At 36.0% G+C, this 16,317-nt stretch overlaps 1 protein-coding gene across 13 annotated transcripts in view; it reads right to left on the reverse strand.

Annotated features, from left to right (window-relative positions):
- HDAC9 (histone deacetylase 9) overlaps positions 1-16,317 on the reverse strand; it is a 458,285-nt gene that overhangs the window by 73,026 nt on the left and 368,942 nt on the right. The window lies entirely within an intron of this gene.

The raw sequence follows: 16,317 nt of genomic DNA on the forward strand, positions 1-16,317 counted from the left end.
TCCGTTTACATTTTGACATCATGCATAAAAGACAAAGCCAATTAGTAAAGGTGGTTAGTGAGAATTCTTCAGACATTTCACAGGTAGCTTAATGCTCAGTTGAACATGTCTACACTTTCTTTGCATGGATAGAAGTATAGGCATACTCTCAGACACTGGATTAGGACAATAACCCTAACCAGATATGGATGAAATCATGGTTAACTGGATTTCTGCAGAAGTATGTAAGTAGCCATGACTAGAATAGATGTTAATTTAACCAGGAATGGCATCCAAATCCAGATGCAGACACTTATCTGCATACTGTGGGAGTCTGTATGTGAGCTGAGGGTCTAAACTCATTCTGTGAGAGTTCCTCTAGACAGAGGATTCAGTTCAGTTACCTACATGAAGACACCCAGCAGATTCTGGGATACAAGGGGGACCCATCCTGGCTAATTTCTCAAAGATCTTTTCCTATAACTGTCAACCACAGCAGAAAACCTCAGCTCCCCCAGTGCATCTCATGCCACGCTAGATTTGTATGTTTGTGAGAACTGAATCAAGGTCCTATTTGGTATAGGTATAGGTAAGGAAGACTAGAAAGTTATTCAAACAACCAATGCACATCCCTGCTTAAGGGTAAGTCACACAGCTCTTTTGGTTTGGCTGAACGTGTCACCCAGAGCTCAACAGTGGGAAGGTACTGGGGCAGAAAAGATATCCTGGGTAAAGAAGAGAGGAATTCAAACTTCTTTTTCCAAATATTTCAACTAAGGCTCAAAACTTCTGGCTGTTTTCCACATTTTCCTTTAGAAGACTAATAAAAATTGTCTCTATACACCAGGCTGAACCTTCTGTTTCCACATTGCTACTTTTTCAGTGAAAAAATCATGGTCTGACCTAGGCAGCTAATATTCCTATAATAATTTACAACTATAATTATCTGGATATTCTGAAAAGTAATTTTACTTATAATGAGAGTGGGCAATACAGGACTTAGCACTTTGCTAATTGCACAATCCTTACACAACCTAAAATGCCACAGATAGCAGGGAACTACAGTTACACAACAGCTTCCATTAAAGAAGAAATTAATTGTGTTTTAACTTAAAAACTGTGAATTATTAGTCCATTTTTAAGACAAGTAACATAAGATTGACTGCAAATTCAAAGTAATGCTTCATCTTACTGTTACAATAGAATTTCACTTCTGCCAAAAATATTTTAAGCACAATAATAAATAAAATGCAATGGGAAGTCTTAAACTTTTAAAAAAGCACAGAATTTTTGTGTATTTTTCTGGTTTTTTACAGCACTTTCAATCACTGTATTTATTTTGGAATATTGTACATATGAATTAAATTAAATAAATAGAGCTATTAGGAGAAAATATGCAACTAAAATCACTCCCTCTTTTTTCTTAATCCTAAATTTGACCTTGTTAACAAGCAGGTGCAAAACTTCGCACTACAACCAAGAACAATAAAGAATGCCATCCTCCTTTTTCTTCTAATTGTTCTTTTCTCTAAATCATATCAGCTTCCGTTTGTTTTACGTGTTGTTCACTATTATTTCTTTCTGTTCTTTTCAAGCTTATTGTAGTCATGGAAATAAAAGTACAATCCTTTGATCTCCCACATCACACATAAGCAATCTATAAGAATATAGCACATGCCATGATATGAGAAACGTGTCCCAGTTGAATTCCTCAGTCAAAAGAATGACGTACCTATGGCATCCACTGTGAAAATTCTCTGCAGTGAATTATTCCCACTGTTGTTAGTGAGTTCAGAAATGAAAAGTCATGGCCAAAAAACCAGATGTATATAATGTAGGTGGTTAATGTCCTTATTAACTCTTTCACTATTCTTTACCAGGTTAAAAGATGCCTGAAAGCAATCTGTAATTAGATAAACAGGTAAGCATCCAGCATCTTATTAAATGTTCTTTATGCCGTTTATCTTCCAGTTACACTCTTGTTATCACGGAGTGTAAAAAAAACAGGTGATGAACACCAGAACGCTGCGCTGCCAAAATACAGATCAAGGTCACTGCATCTAAAAGTGACCTACAGAACCCAAGTGGTTCAATTCACCTCTTCTTTACACATTCTAAAATGATACAAAGAAAAAATAGTGAGAACCGTTATCAAAATCTACCTTCAAAACTTAACAGGAGAGCAGATGGATTTTGTACCTGTAAATTTTAACAGAAGAGCAGACAAATACATAGAAATATGTCATCTAATGGCAATTTTTTTTAGTTCTTTTATTTTAAACCTGCATGAACTTCACAGAATTAGTGAAAGTAATGAAGCCAAACATTTATTCTTGGCTCAGCCAGTGATTTGTTGTGTGGTCTTTAGTGTTTTGAAAATACACACCATTACATTAGATAATGGCTAGTTTATGAATATTTTTGTTAGACTTCATTTTATTAAACTTCAGATTCACAAGCAATTTAGCTAAAGCAGAAATTATGAAACTGTGTAGCCCTGAATTCCCTGCACAAAAAAAAAAAAAAAAAAAAAAAGTGCCCTCAAAATTACATTAGCCTCTAAAAAATGTGACTAGAAGTGAAAATGCTATCAGACAAAGAATATGAGTTACAGCACTAAAAGCCTGAACTACCTCTTAAAGTTTGTGTGTTGTTATTTTGTTACAAAAAATGAGAGCAAACAAAATTTTCTGTTTAATAAGGAGCAGACCATATGCCCATCTGGAAATACTGCTTATAGGAACTCTGACACTCTCACGCTATGACACCTTCACCACTATTTTCTCAAAAAACAACTTTTTGTATTAGAAGGGAAATCATTGCTTTCTGATAATTGTAGTGAATTATGATGATTTCAAAAAGATACTTTCTCAGCTCTGAGAGGTTTATTAGTATTAATACAACATGCATCATGATATAACCAGCTCCCTGTGCTGCTTGCTAGGAGTTTACAGGTTAAAATTTCAAAAAAATGACAAAAATATTAAAACCTGCTGCTTCTCTTTAAAGCATATAACCAGTTTGCCATTCTACTAACATAAAACACATTAAAATGATAGGATATAGGAAAGGAAAGAAAACCAAGAACACTTCAGGACTTTTAAATAAAAGTTCTTCGTATTAAAAATTCTTCAGCTATACATATATAAAATTTGCATTATCGCACATGCATTATTTATAAAATAATATAAGGTGGAATGATCTCAAACTACAGAAGCCTTCTTTGTGAAGCATTGCTGCCTTATGGAAAGGGCTGAATACTCTGCAGAATGTATCTTTGTGACTTCTTTAATTTTTACGAAGGAATTCAAGATGTTTTCAAACTTGTAAGTAAAGCAGAAATATTAGCTCAATGGCAAATAATAGCAGAAAGGAAGTAAAACCCAAAATAAAATGCTCACAGGACAACAACAGAACGGATTTTTAGTCTTTTAAAATTTTCCTCTGAGCTCATGGAAAAAATGTTTGCGTATCTTGATGTGAACTTCACGGTTTGGGTACCACTAGAAAGTAATATTAATCAATATTTCTTTTACTATGTGCTAGTGTTGGTAATATGGGATCTGGACCAAACTGGCCAATATTATACACTTTCATTAGTCTCAGGAGGCCCAATCCTGCAAACTTAAGTGCACATGTGTAACTTTACTCAGGCTAGTAGCCTGATTGACTTAATAACAAGTTAACATGCAAGTATTTTCAGCCACAGGTCTAAGTGTTTGCAGGGTCTGTCCCAGGTTTCCTGACAGCAGTGTTCCAAGGGACCTCACTAGCCCCAGATGCTGAATCCTGAAACCTGGGACACCTCTCTCCTGCTATTGAGTGTCTAGATTCAAAAACCCATTCATGCACACCAGTTCAGCTTCTTTTTTTTCCAGCAGCACCACCAGCTGGAGCAGCTGGAAGAGACGAGGCCCAGACTCTGAAAGTAATTATCCTGAAGAGAAGAGCTCACAACTGTCATTGCTAAAATATCTCAGTTGTTGCTTGCTCTTACAGTATTTTACAGGAGCCTTTCTGGGTTTGGAGAGCACGTTACAAGTCACCCTCAAGATATCAGTAAGAACCTGGCTGTAAGGAGCCGGTTCTGAAAGGTGTCATGTCTGCAAACACACCATAGGGGTTTCCTCACTTACTCCCACTTCAAAGAAGCATTAAGAACAATTTCTCTTTATTACAGATTTTAACTAGATTTCTTTCCCCTGTGATGATTAATTAGGCGTTTGTTACAATTTGCCTTCTTTCCACCTCTAAGAATAAGTGTTCCCTTCTGCTAATCAGCCACAAACAAAATGTTTTGAAAAGTAATCACTTGCTAAAAAAAAATATGGAAATTGGGCTTCTGTGTTGTGAGGAATGTACACACATAGCACAGTGAAATTTAACACGGGTAAATGATCTGACTACCTCAAAGTGAAGTTTTTGCCTTCCTACAGTGGCCTTTCACCCTGCCCTTTCCTCCAATCTGAGGAGAGCTGATGTTGATGGAACATATAATGGCTCCTTTCCTGTGTAGTAAAGTCAGCAATAAAGCTCAGTAATTAAGGTGACCGGGGAGGCCCAGCCCAGCAGGCTAGTGGTGTGGCGAACACTTTCAGAACTTCAAACAATATCAAAGTCACTGAAAAACGGGCCTAGTTCAGGACTGGTTTGAATTAAGCCTCACTTCCACACGCACTTTTCAAATCCAAGCTCAAACAAGAAAGCCAAGGCCTTCTGGATTTCATTAGAGCCAATTATCTTATCTGTTTCATCTCAGGCCTGACCCTAAGGCTGGCAAAAAGCTATTCAGTGGGTTTGTGTGGTTGTTTGAGAAAGCCTCCAGCCAGCCAATGGCCTGAGGAACTGCTAATTAAAACACAGTTGCCCCCTGCCTCTAGTGATTAAATATTTTCAAGCTTTTGTAAATAATTTTTCCATTCTTTGCCCCAAGCCTCAGAGGTCCAATACACGCAGTAATTTATTTAGTTTGTCAAAGAATACTGTTGGAAATAAAACTATACTAGAAACTTAGGAAACTCATATCTTGCTTAATTGCTGCAAGTGACATTCTACAAGCTTGCAAAACATGTATACTGATTCGTATGTAATTAAGCCTTAATAACCTTATTGTGTTTGAAGTGATACAGTGTACAACAGGCCCTACATTTTGTTGATAATCATCATGTTTCCTCAGATGTCAACAAGATCTGTATATCCATGGGCTTAATGAGATCACAGACTGCTGGAGTGATACTGAGCAATAGCTGTGCTCCTGAGATGGATGGACAGAGGAAGGATCACACACAAAGTCTTTTTGAAGAAGGAATCCTAACAATAGCATGCCCATATATTTCAGTTGACAAAACATTCCAAAACACGGGTCTGTGTCACCATGTTTCATATAAATTCCGATCATCAAAATTTGCAAAAAAGACAAAGAACTCAATGTCTTTCACGTAGGCTAGAGGACCCGATCCCCCTACCTCCCTCTTTCAGACCCTGGCAAGACACAGTCTCTTTGTGTCAGATCAGAGGACATGGTTCTAGCCTGGGTCCCAGCCACCCCAACAGCTCTCACAACCCTATGTCTCACATGGAGCCACTGTCACCAGTACTGGGGTTGTGTACCTCTAATGTAACACAATGAGGAGAGGAACAATTCACTTCCCTTTTCTATCCAAATCTAGCAGCTTTATCAGGCAGCACATGCAAAACCATCTCCCAGATTAGCTCCTTACATCTTGCTATTAGCTCACTATTATATTATAAATCCTACTCATATTAACAAACACATTTATATAAGTACAGTGCACTGGAGGTACTGTCATGAACAAAACCACTATTGTATATGCTACAAAGAAGGAATGAAAAGGTCGCCTTCCTATACACCCAGTGGGTACTTGGGGAACTACAGGCAAATTGAACAGCTTTGCTTATCTGTAGTCTTAGCAGTTCAGGAATTTAGCTACTGTCCAGTTTTGTGGGAGGCAATGTAGCAAAGCAGAAATGTAATAAAGGATTTCAAGAAGGCTACGGCAGTATTTTTGTAACTATTTAAAAGAATACCCTACAAATATGAACACTATCACCAGAAAAATCAGAAGGCCTGTACCTGGTATAATGATCTGGAAAATTAGTCATAGGAGCATTCAGAAAAATGATAATTCAATAAGAAAAAAAAAAAAAAAAAAAAGACAGAAATCAATTTGGCTGGTATTAAATTCTGTATTTCACAAACATGCTACAGAAAGAATCCACAAAATTTAGACATTGCTGGGTTGTGACTTCCAACAGAAAGGGTCAAAGGTAAGACAAAAACTTGTCTGAGTGACAGACAGCAATATGACTTTGCCTTTAAAGAGTGGCAGTAGTAACGGCTCAGGGGAAAAAGTTTGGTAAGGTTCAGCTTGCACTAAAGGCAGATTTCCTTAATTAGTATATTATAAAGCTACAGTGAATTTTCATGATGCACAGAGGAGACATACATAGAATAGAGAAATAATTGGCTAACAAATAATAATTGCATTTGTATTGTGGATGGACTATCCTCTACACAGACATGACCAAAAGCAGAATGCAATTGAATTACCGAAGAAAGTTCAAAGAGTAAAGTGTTGATTCTTCCACAAGACAATTTAAAGTAGCTACTTGAAATGTGGGGTGGAGGCCAGGGACTACCAAGCACGCAAACCAGGGAAGGATGAATTTTCAAGACAAAGATCAACAGGGTCAATAAAAGTGGATGACAGACAGGGTAAGGAAAATGAAGGTGAAATAGAAACTCTTAGCTTTGAGCTAGGAGGGGTTTATGCTGAGAATGATTTCAGAGGAAAGGAAAGCATAGAACTGAACCAGGAAAGAGAGAACAATCTGTACACTCACTGGTCTTGGGGACAGAGAGGAAGAAAGGAGAGAGGATGGTACAGAGGCAGCTTAAGAGCATGAATAAGGGAAAAGATTGTGTCCCAGGTAGACCAGAAGATAAAAACCAACAAGGCCCTGCTGCCAAACAAAAGAGTTTGAGAAGAACAGAAGAGAAGCAACTTTTTGATCAGAAGCATAGAACAGAGATGCAGGGGGAAAGGTGGAGTTAGGACTGCTGTGAAGAATTTAGTGAGTGGTAGAATTATGACTCCCATACGGAAATGTCAAAGGAAAATGGTGGTGAAATGCTCAAAGGAGCATTTTCAATATGGATAAACTTCTACTGTTTGGTAACATAGAAAAAGTATTTCCAATACTCTGAAGTCCTTAAATTTGCTTTGCAAGATCCAAAAGACAAAACAAAAATTTCTAGGTTTGTGCAGTGAATTTTTACTGGGCCAATAACTGAACTGGACACAGAGCAAGTAAAAATTAACTCAAGAATGCTCATCCACTGCATGTTTTCTCTTTCAGGAGAAGTTAATGCTTCTTAGATGTGTCCCATCTGATGATACAGTGAGAATAAAATACCTGCCTTCTGAATCAGTTGGAAATTACAGGGTCTTTATGCTGCATTTTACTCTGAATTTCTTTTGTTAGCTCTGCTTTGCAGAAATATAATGAAAAATATGTCAGCCTTTTGCTTTTTCTTTGTAAGACAACATGAGGTAAATGAACACTTAATGAACTGACATTTTCTCATCCAAGGGGAATCAATTCCCATAGAGAGTTCATCACACAGGCAGTGAAGCAGATGTTAATAAAGTGTGGGGATTGAGAAGTCCCTGTGACACTGAAATTGAAGCACTTGCTTCAGTTTAACAAGTTTAGAGATACTTTCTTAAACTCTAAACATCTTGATTGGAGAGGTAGGAGCTTTAGCTTGGATAGGGAGGTAATTCGTCCTCATTTTCCCATGAGCCTAATAATGCAGGATTAGAACTGTGACTTTCTTGGAAATGTACTCTTTTACTAAAATATAATCTCTTTGTAGATGTGCATCACTGATATTTTTCAGAGGGAGACTTCTTTTTAAAAGTGTGTGGGGGAGGAACAGTCAGACAGGAAAAGCATTAACTTCAGATGTGATGAGGTCAGGTTCAAGCCCCTGATTTGTAAGAATGGGAGACAAGACATTGTTTTCAATCATTCAGTGATGGGATTTTTCATTTAAATGTTTTTTGCTTCCTAAACTGATGTCCTCCCCATGAGGCTAGAGATGAACATTGTCACGAAAGGGTTTGAAACACAGACTTGGTTGTTTTCTTGGAAACTTTCAAATAGCTTTGGTTTTGTTCCAGTGCAGAAGAAAATCACATGTCAAAACCACGGACAGTTGCTACTTACTGGAACTGATGCCTTTAGTCATCTCTACTTAGTAATGCACACCCTGCACAGGAGGGAGAAAGTAGCAGAGATGAGACAATCTACTGAGAGGCAGAAAAGACCAAATATGCTGCATCCTCCCTTCACCCCTCCACCTTATATCATCTAATATGCATGCACATTCCCATGCATGACATAGGAAAAATGCATCTCAAGGATAGGTATATTCAATCTGGTTTATACTGTGCCATAATTTGTTTTCTCTCCTTTTTCATTAATTTTTTAGAAATTAATAATTTTGGTAACTTTATTTTAGCACCTCGTATAAATATGACTAGAATGCTTGTGGTAGGTAAACACGTGAATCAACTGATGAAGTACTTTAAAAGTTTATTTTATTTCAAGTCATACCAAAATCATGTAAGTGCTTGTATATAATTTTAAAGATTTGATTGCTTAATCAGGTTAAATTCAGGCACAGCATTGAAGATATTTTCCTGCCACATTTACTTGGTGAAGAGACTCTGCTTTCACAAACAGTTTAGTAACTTTTGCAAGAAGGTACTATTTCATGTAAGTAACACCACTAAATCTTAGCCATGAATTATGCTGGTGTGCAAATCTGTGAACTGCATTAGCTAATAACACAAATGATCAATTTGCTTCTAAATCCTGACCCTAGTACATGTGATCACAGGACAAAAACCCCACTTTGCATGAAAAAAATACACAAGCATATCACATTTTTCTTGTCCTATCTATAAGCAAAAATTAATGTTTAGGAGTTTGAAGTCTGATGGATTCTTTCACACTAAGTGACACTGTATACTCCAAGAAGCTTCACTGATTTAATGGGATACCTGTAGTACTGCTAATACCCCATAATCATGAGTCATAGACCTCCCTGAACTTTTACATTAGATAACTATTTTTGAGACATGTACATTTTCATTGTTTCAAACATCTCTTCAAAAGACTAAAAACTGACTTTGAGAAGTAATAAAATACTCAGAATTTGGGCTCCAACAACATCCAGTAACAAGAAACCTCATAAGATCTGGCAGCACTGAGCACAGTGCTATTCAGTGCAATTCAGGATTTCAAAGTCTTACTCTTGGTCAGATTTTTCCATTTCTCTTCAGAATTATTCCTGCTTTATTTGCCAGAAAATATTTTCTTTTAAAAAGACTTGCTCCCTTCATTTAATTACTTTATGGGCAAAGTGTAGCACAGCTACACAAAACCATTAGCATTAAAAAATATCTTCAAGGAGTTACTAGTGTAAAAGCATGAGAACATCTATAAGCACAGGCGTGCCCTAGAGGTACCCACACAATCTTACAGGTGTGTGAGCACACACAGAACCTCACAATACCTCCTTGCAACCCCGCAAATCCTCATGTTTGAAAGGAGCAAAATAAAAGCTCCCATTTCTTTTTCTTCTTTAAGTATTAAAAGAAGAATAGTGGAGGTCTCATTAGCTAAGCTGGCTAAAGAAAGTATGAGTAAGAACTATGTAGCTGAAAGGCCTCTGTTTCTGCTGTTCTTGAAACAACACTTCTGTCTGATTCTGGATAATGGGCTTTTAATAAAAATATCCACCAAAGGAAAACAATTAAACAATACATAAAGCACCAGGGTGCAATCTAGTGGTTCTGTTACAGTCTGGAGCTGTTCCAGCAGAGAACATGTGCATATTTTTTACAGGCTACAGTGTAGTTCTCAAAAGTTATTATAAAGCAACAAAATTTAAATTGGGGCCGGACATCTATACAATCGCTCAGTGTTGCTGCAGGACTTCTAATTCAGACCTGAAATTTATCTCCATCTAAATGCCACAGATATTTTGACTTTTAGGATAAAGTGTCTTCTGTGCTCTTGCTGCAGTTTAATTTATTCCAGGATGTTTCTGGTGATATTTCTCACCTTTCCATCAAAGTATTTGACAATATGGCAATTCTTTACCCATACACCTCTATTCTTTCATCTTTCTGGCTTAACAAAAATTGGCAAACACTCATATTGGAAAAGAGTTCAGGTACTTTTCAGTACTTTGAAACTACAGACCATATATGGCTTAGGTTTTTAATCAAATAGTTTTTAGCCTGAGCCGCATAAAACTGACACATGCCATATTTTATTGTCCTTTTTCCTCCACCCCCTACTCTGCCATGTCAATAAAAGAAACTGTGCATCTGTAGAAAAGTAAACCAACACTAATTAATGTCTGTAATGAAAGGTTTCGTTTCTGTAGTTCCAGTGAATGAAAAGAGCACCATATACAGTTTTAAAATCCTGGTACAGTAAAGGTGAAAATTTAAGGTAGCTTGATGGAAGAAGTTAGCTTTTTCCAAATAAAAATAAACAAGTACAAAGAACAAGAGGTCTCAGGTTATAAACAGTGTTGCCAGTTGAAGTTTTATGGTGAACTTTGAAGTATAACAAAATGTTGAAAAGCTGTTTATACCAGTTCTCCAAATGCTTTTAACTCTGCTATTCCCTGTCTTAAGGTTTCTGTCCCTGCCCTTAAAATACTGAGCATCTGAATGCTCAGAACATTTGTTAAGAAACAAGAAAAAAGCACAAAAATTTACCACTACTACAAAAACAACACCACACTCAAAAAAAAAAAAAAAAAAAAAAAGAAAAAAATTCAAAAAGCCACAAATTCTCAGGACTCTTTAATATTTACATATAAAACTTATATTCCAAACAGATTTAAAAAAATTCTTCGAAGCAAACATCTACCTTCTTCAAATTTCTTCAGAAGTCTCAGACACTCTTAAGTCTAATGTATATAGCTATTTGGTATACTTTGAATTTTCCAAAGGTATTTTTCTATGCCAGAAGGAAAAAGAAAGATTTCTCTGATTGAAGTGCTCATCTTTTAAAGACACATGGAAGAAAGGTACTAAATCAGAAATAAAAAACTAATCAAAGCTTTAACTAACGGCTGCACAGAGTGGTGTGGGTGACTGATGGGAAACTATATAAACCCATACAGAAACCACTGTTTCTAGCTCTGTTTCCACAACTCCCATGGCTGTGTTATGTTCAACTATATTTTGCTTCATAGACTACTATGACCTTGACAGTGCAGATGGGTAGCAGATAATTATCACTCTCAAGAATGTCCATCTATATTTGGGTAAATAATTAATTTGCCTCTCATACATGTAACTCAGAAATTCTGCCTTCTTCTCTCTGCAATGAAATGCTAAACACATTGCTGTCAGCAAATAGACAACAGAAGTAACAATAGCTGGGATAATCTTTACCAGTTATTGTAAAACAAAATATTGAGAAATAAGTAATTTATTTCACTTAATAAAGATAAACATGGCATTTTGCTATTCTGAGGCTCTTGCAAATGGAGCTCACTGGTAGCACAATAGCTTAAAGTTCTGAAGATGTCAGTTTTGCCTACCTCTAGCTCTTTTATTGACTCACGACCCTGAGCAGTAAGCTCGTCTTTTTTTATTCCCTTTCCCACACTTTTGTCTTTCTATTTCTTCATATTTGAATCAGAGACTCAGTCTTACCCTACTTTTTTAGACCCATTCTAGCATAACATAGCCTCAGCCACAGCCTCTGGATATTGCAGCCATAAAAAAAAGTAAATAGCATTAAGTTATGGGTATTTATAATTATTGATTAAAACAAGTTTTTTTCTCAGAAGCTGTTCTTAGTGGAATTCATTAAATATCATCACACCATACCATTGCTCTGTGTCTCATTGTAAATAGTTAGGTGTAGCTATAAAAAAATGTTGATTTTTGTCTCCAATATGCTTTTGTTTTGTTTACCAGAAACCAAGGTTTCTGCTCAGTCAGAGAATTCTACAGTATTGCAAAACAGTGATGTCAAGGAAAACCATAACATTAAAAATAATATAAATCGATGGTTCGCCCTCATGTGGTGTATTTAGCTCATTTCTAGAAAGTAGCAGAGCTTCAGAGATGAACAATTGAAGTGATTTGGCAACTGGATAAATTTATACATTTAAAAAGAACACAAATACTGTATTTTGAGAGAATTAAATAGGGAAGGACATGACAGATAATGTCAAATGTATTAAAAATATTGACTATGGATAGACAAGAATGTGTACTTCATCTACACATGTAGTACATAAACAAATGGATGTTTAATGAACGTGGAAGACGTGATTTGATCTAAAGCAAAGAATTCTTGTTTTTCAGATGCACATAGTTAAGACCATGAAACATAATACAAACGAGGTACACAAAACTTATTAAAGCTTTTATGTCTAATTTGTCAGTGAACAAAAGTTATAAAAGTAAAATCTACAGGAAATATCCATCAAGATATAAAAGTATATACTATCTGTGTATACTTAGATGACAAAGCACAAGGAAAACAGGAATACATTTTCTGAGTTTTCTTGTTATGGTTTTTGGATGAAACTTTAGCATGAAAAATCAAAAAGGATAATAGTGCCTCTGCCGAAACAGAGTTAACATGGAAAATGTATTTAGGAAACAATGAAGATACATATTTAGGAAACAATGAAGATACACTTGCAAAGTTTTTCATTTGAAATGTCAAAATAAAATGTCATCAGAAAAAAAAAAAAAGACTGGCATACACATCAATGCAATCCATCAGTCCCACTATGCTCTGTGAGACCACAAGACTAAAATGAATATTTCTTAATATTTTTGATTAGAGACTAGAATACAGAGAGTTCCAAACATTTATTTTCTCAAAAACAATCACTGGGAACTGTAAGACAGAGTAAAGATTTTCTGCACACCTTCATTTTCTTTCATTTTTACATTACATCCTGTTTGGTTTCAAGTATGATTTTAATTTTATATTCTCTGTTTAAAACTATTATTTTGGACTAATTAAAAATGTTTTGGTGTATTTTAAATAAAATTATTGATGTAGTTCATCTTCAGCTCTGTCTTAATGTCACCTATGTCTTTTGAATTTGTTTACCTTCTTAAATTAAAATCATACATATGGCTGCTAAAAGTTTTTGTCAAAGATAACATTAGCATGAGCTATTTCTAATCATTCCATGAAATCCATGCACACAATGCTTTCATTTTTTTGTAAGCTTTTATGGACAAGTTCATTGATATGCTGCGGCTGTTTTATGCTACTCTGGAGTAGAGCAAAGCAGCCAGAGCATACTAGCTGGTTAAGCTAAATTTACAGCTCCTTTGTTGAATGAAAGCAGTGAAAAGCAGTTGGAAGACACACCCCAGTTTCCTTCTGTATCTTGCTTTTCTCTCCTTTTTCTGAACACTCACATTTTTGTTTCCACTGCCTCCTGCGTCTTCTATGTTCTGCTCTACAGAAACACATCTCTCCTGTCCTCTGTAAACTCCAAGCACATACAAATACATGTGTGCATGTACAACACAGACTTGAGCCTCTGTCTGCTGCTTCCTCTACTGAGCACATCTGGTAAAATGTGGAGCTTATGAAAATAATTATTTGAACATTAGTAGCTGACCATTGCAGAAGAGAGTAGATTACATCCTCATAAGCTAGAATGTAGAATCATCATCTTTGAAAATAGCCACCACCTTCTACTGCTTTCAAAGAAACTAAAGCAAATTCAAACTGAATACTGTCAAGCAAATGATAAAACACAACTCTCTGGAGTTCTGGAAAAGAGCTGTGCCTTGGAAAATGGAAAAGAGCTGTGCTTTTTTCTTATTGTAGGGGAAGAGATGCCTAACCCTTAGAAAAAAAAAGACATTATTTCAAGGAATTTTGTAGCTAGATCAGTTGCTTAATGATGATGAACATCCATCAAACAAAACATTTCCTGCAAAATTAATATGTATAGCAATTTGATAACCGGTCTTCTTTTTCTTTCTGCAGAAAACTCTCATATATTTCTTACTAGCTCCTTGTAGTTACTATGAGCAAACGTGTTTTCTTAGTAGAACTGGAAAAGAAATGGAAGGGGAACACATTCTTTCTAATATGAGAGAGCAGTCTTCCGCTTTAAACTTGCTATAGCCATTTAAATTAGATTTTGCAGTATAAAGAGTCAGTTTTAAAAATACAACAGAGACTCCTCATGTGGCACTGAAATCAAAATGGCAGACACAATCACAACTGTATTTCTCCCTGTTTCCCACTTAAGTCCCATGGGAGCCACTCAGTCAAAATGCCTTTGACATGATTATTCTGTGTTATGCCTCTAATTCATCTTCAGCTTTTCTGATTTTTACACAAGGAAGTTGCTTTTTCCTGAAGAAATAGTAACATTTTCTTCAGACAGTTTGGTGAAAGATTGAGGTGCAATCTCATTCAGAGAACAGTATACCTGATGTCACTACATCATCATATGTAGTATCTGATTATGGGAAAAACTCTATTATGGGCAAAACTCTAGAGGCAGAAAAAAGCATTGGACTCAGTTTCTGGGGACATTATCATTCAGAAGGACCTCTGCTGTGAAATTTGACAGTCAATCAAGCAGTAACAAGCTACCTAGAGTCATGGTTGTTGACACTTAAAATATGCACTTGGTGCAATTCTAGGAAGAAACTAGGGCTCTGCTGGTGAGAAAGTGAAGGTTATATGTACCCCCTATGGAGCTTTAGATGACTTTAATGCAAATTTCTTGGTTCCTAAGAACTCAAAGGATTAGGCTCTGGAAGCAGACAGAAAGCTTGAAGCCTCAGCTTCTCTCCAAAAAGGCTCCACCTGTCTGCAAATTTTTTCACACCTTGTTTTTTTGGGGGGAAGACCTTCACCAACATCTTCTCTTGCCTTCACCAGGGATTGAACAATTCATAAACTCCCTCCTGTTGCTCCTACTATTTTGGAGAAAAGGAAAACAGCAGCAACAATTTTCATAAGTTAACAGCACTATATTTCTCAGAAAAAATAACTGCAAAGCAATTAACTAGCATAATGTATACCCTTCATGTTCATTACAACTTTAATCACAAAGTAAAATTCATTTGAAATTGCAGCAATAAATTTTGTACTATCAACAATTCCTTTAAGGGAGATCCTAAACTTTACCTTGATTTTATATACCTTCATATATATATATATATATATATATATATATATATATATATAAAATTAAGGAATTCTTTAGGGTATGTCTGCAGTGGAGTAGCTTATATGAATTTTATTTTTCTGAATAGTGCTGCTTTGCACAGGCAGAGAGATTGAATGTGCCTCTAAGTCTGAAGCAGAGCAATAGGTAAAGCAGCAATATTAGCTGTTCTAAACTATTCACTAGTGTTCCTTAAACTAGAACTGTGAAGTACTTAACTGAAAAGGCATTATTAAGCCCATGCATTTGTTTTCAGGATAGCAGGGGTCACAATTACCTGGGACCATAATTTTCTCTAGTGGCAGATGCCATATTACTCATATAATTACTGAGACGGGTTGGATCCAAACCAAGAATTCAGGGCTGATCATACCAGATACATTATTAAAAGACACTAATATCAATTATTTGAAACATCTAATCACCTGTCTTCTATAAAATCTCATCAAAGAATAAGACAGATCTTGGAAAGAGAGTGAGGCAATTCTGAGGTATTGAAAATTTGAAACTTTGCACTGACTATTTGTTTAGACTCTTTAAACACTGGCAAGGGTCATAAATAAAACCTTTTCCACAATAATAATGCTACAATACTGTGATATGTAAGGCCATTTCTGTGCCTAGGGCTTAGACTTTGAATTCAGGTCTGTGATGATCCTCTGCACATTATTCCATGGACTCCACGGGAGTGCTTCAGCAGAAAAAAGAAATAAAAATATATTTTGGTGATATATTTTCAATAGAACACAGACAAAAGCTGTAGAGGGCAAATGCCCTATTTCAGACTAGAAGTCTTGAAAGTGATTAGAGATGTACACTAGCTGTCTCATTGCTTTTCTTGCATATTCTACTAAATGAAGCCCCTTTTCAAACAGGTAGTGTTTGCTCAGTCTTGAAAGGTGAGTGCCCACTAAACCTTTCCATTGGATGGCATTACAGCAAAAGGAAATGATGTATGTAAGACAGAACTACTGAAAGTCTAAACCAGCATGTTTGAAACTGGTTTATATCCTCTGGTCCCATGAAAATAAGACTAAAGTTAATGA

Source organism: Heliangelus exortis, chromosome 2 (assembly GCF_036169615.1).
Source record: "Heliangelus exortis chromosome 2, bHelExo1.hap1, whole genome shotgun sequence".
Classification (NCBI taxonomy): Eukaryota; Metazoa; Chordata; class Aves; order Apodiformes; family Trochilidae; genus Heliangelus; species Heliangelus exortis.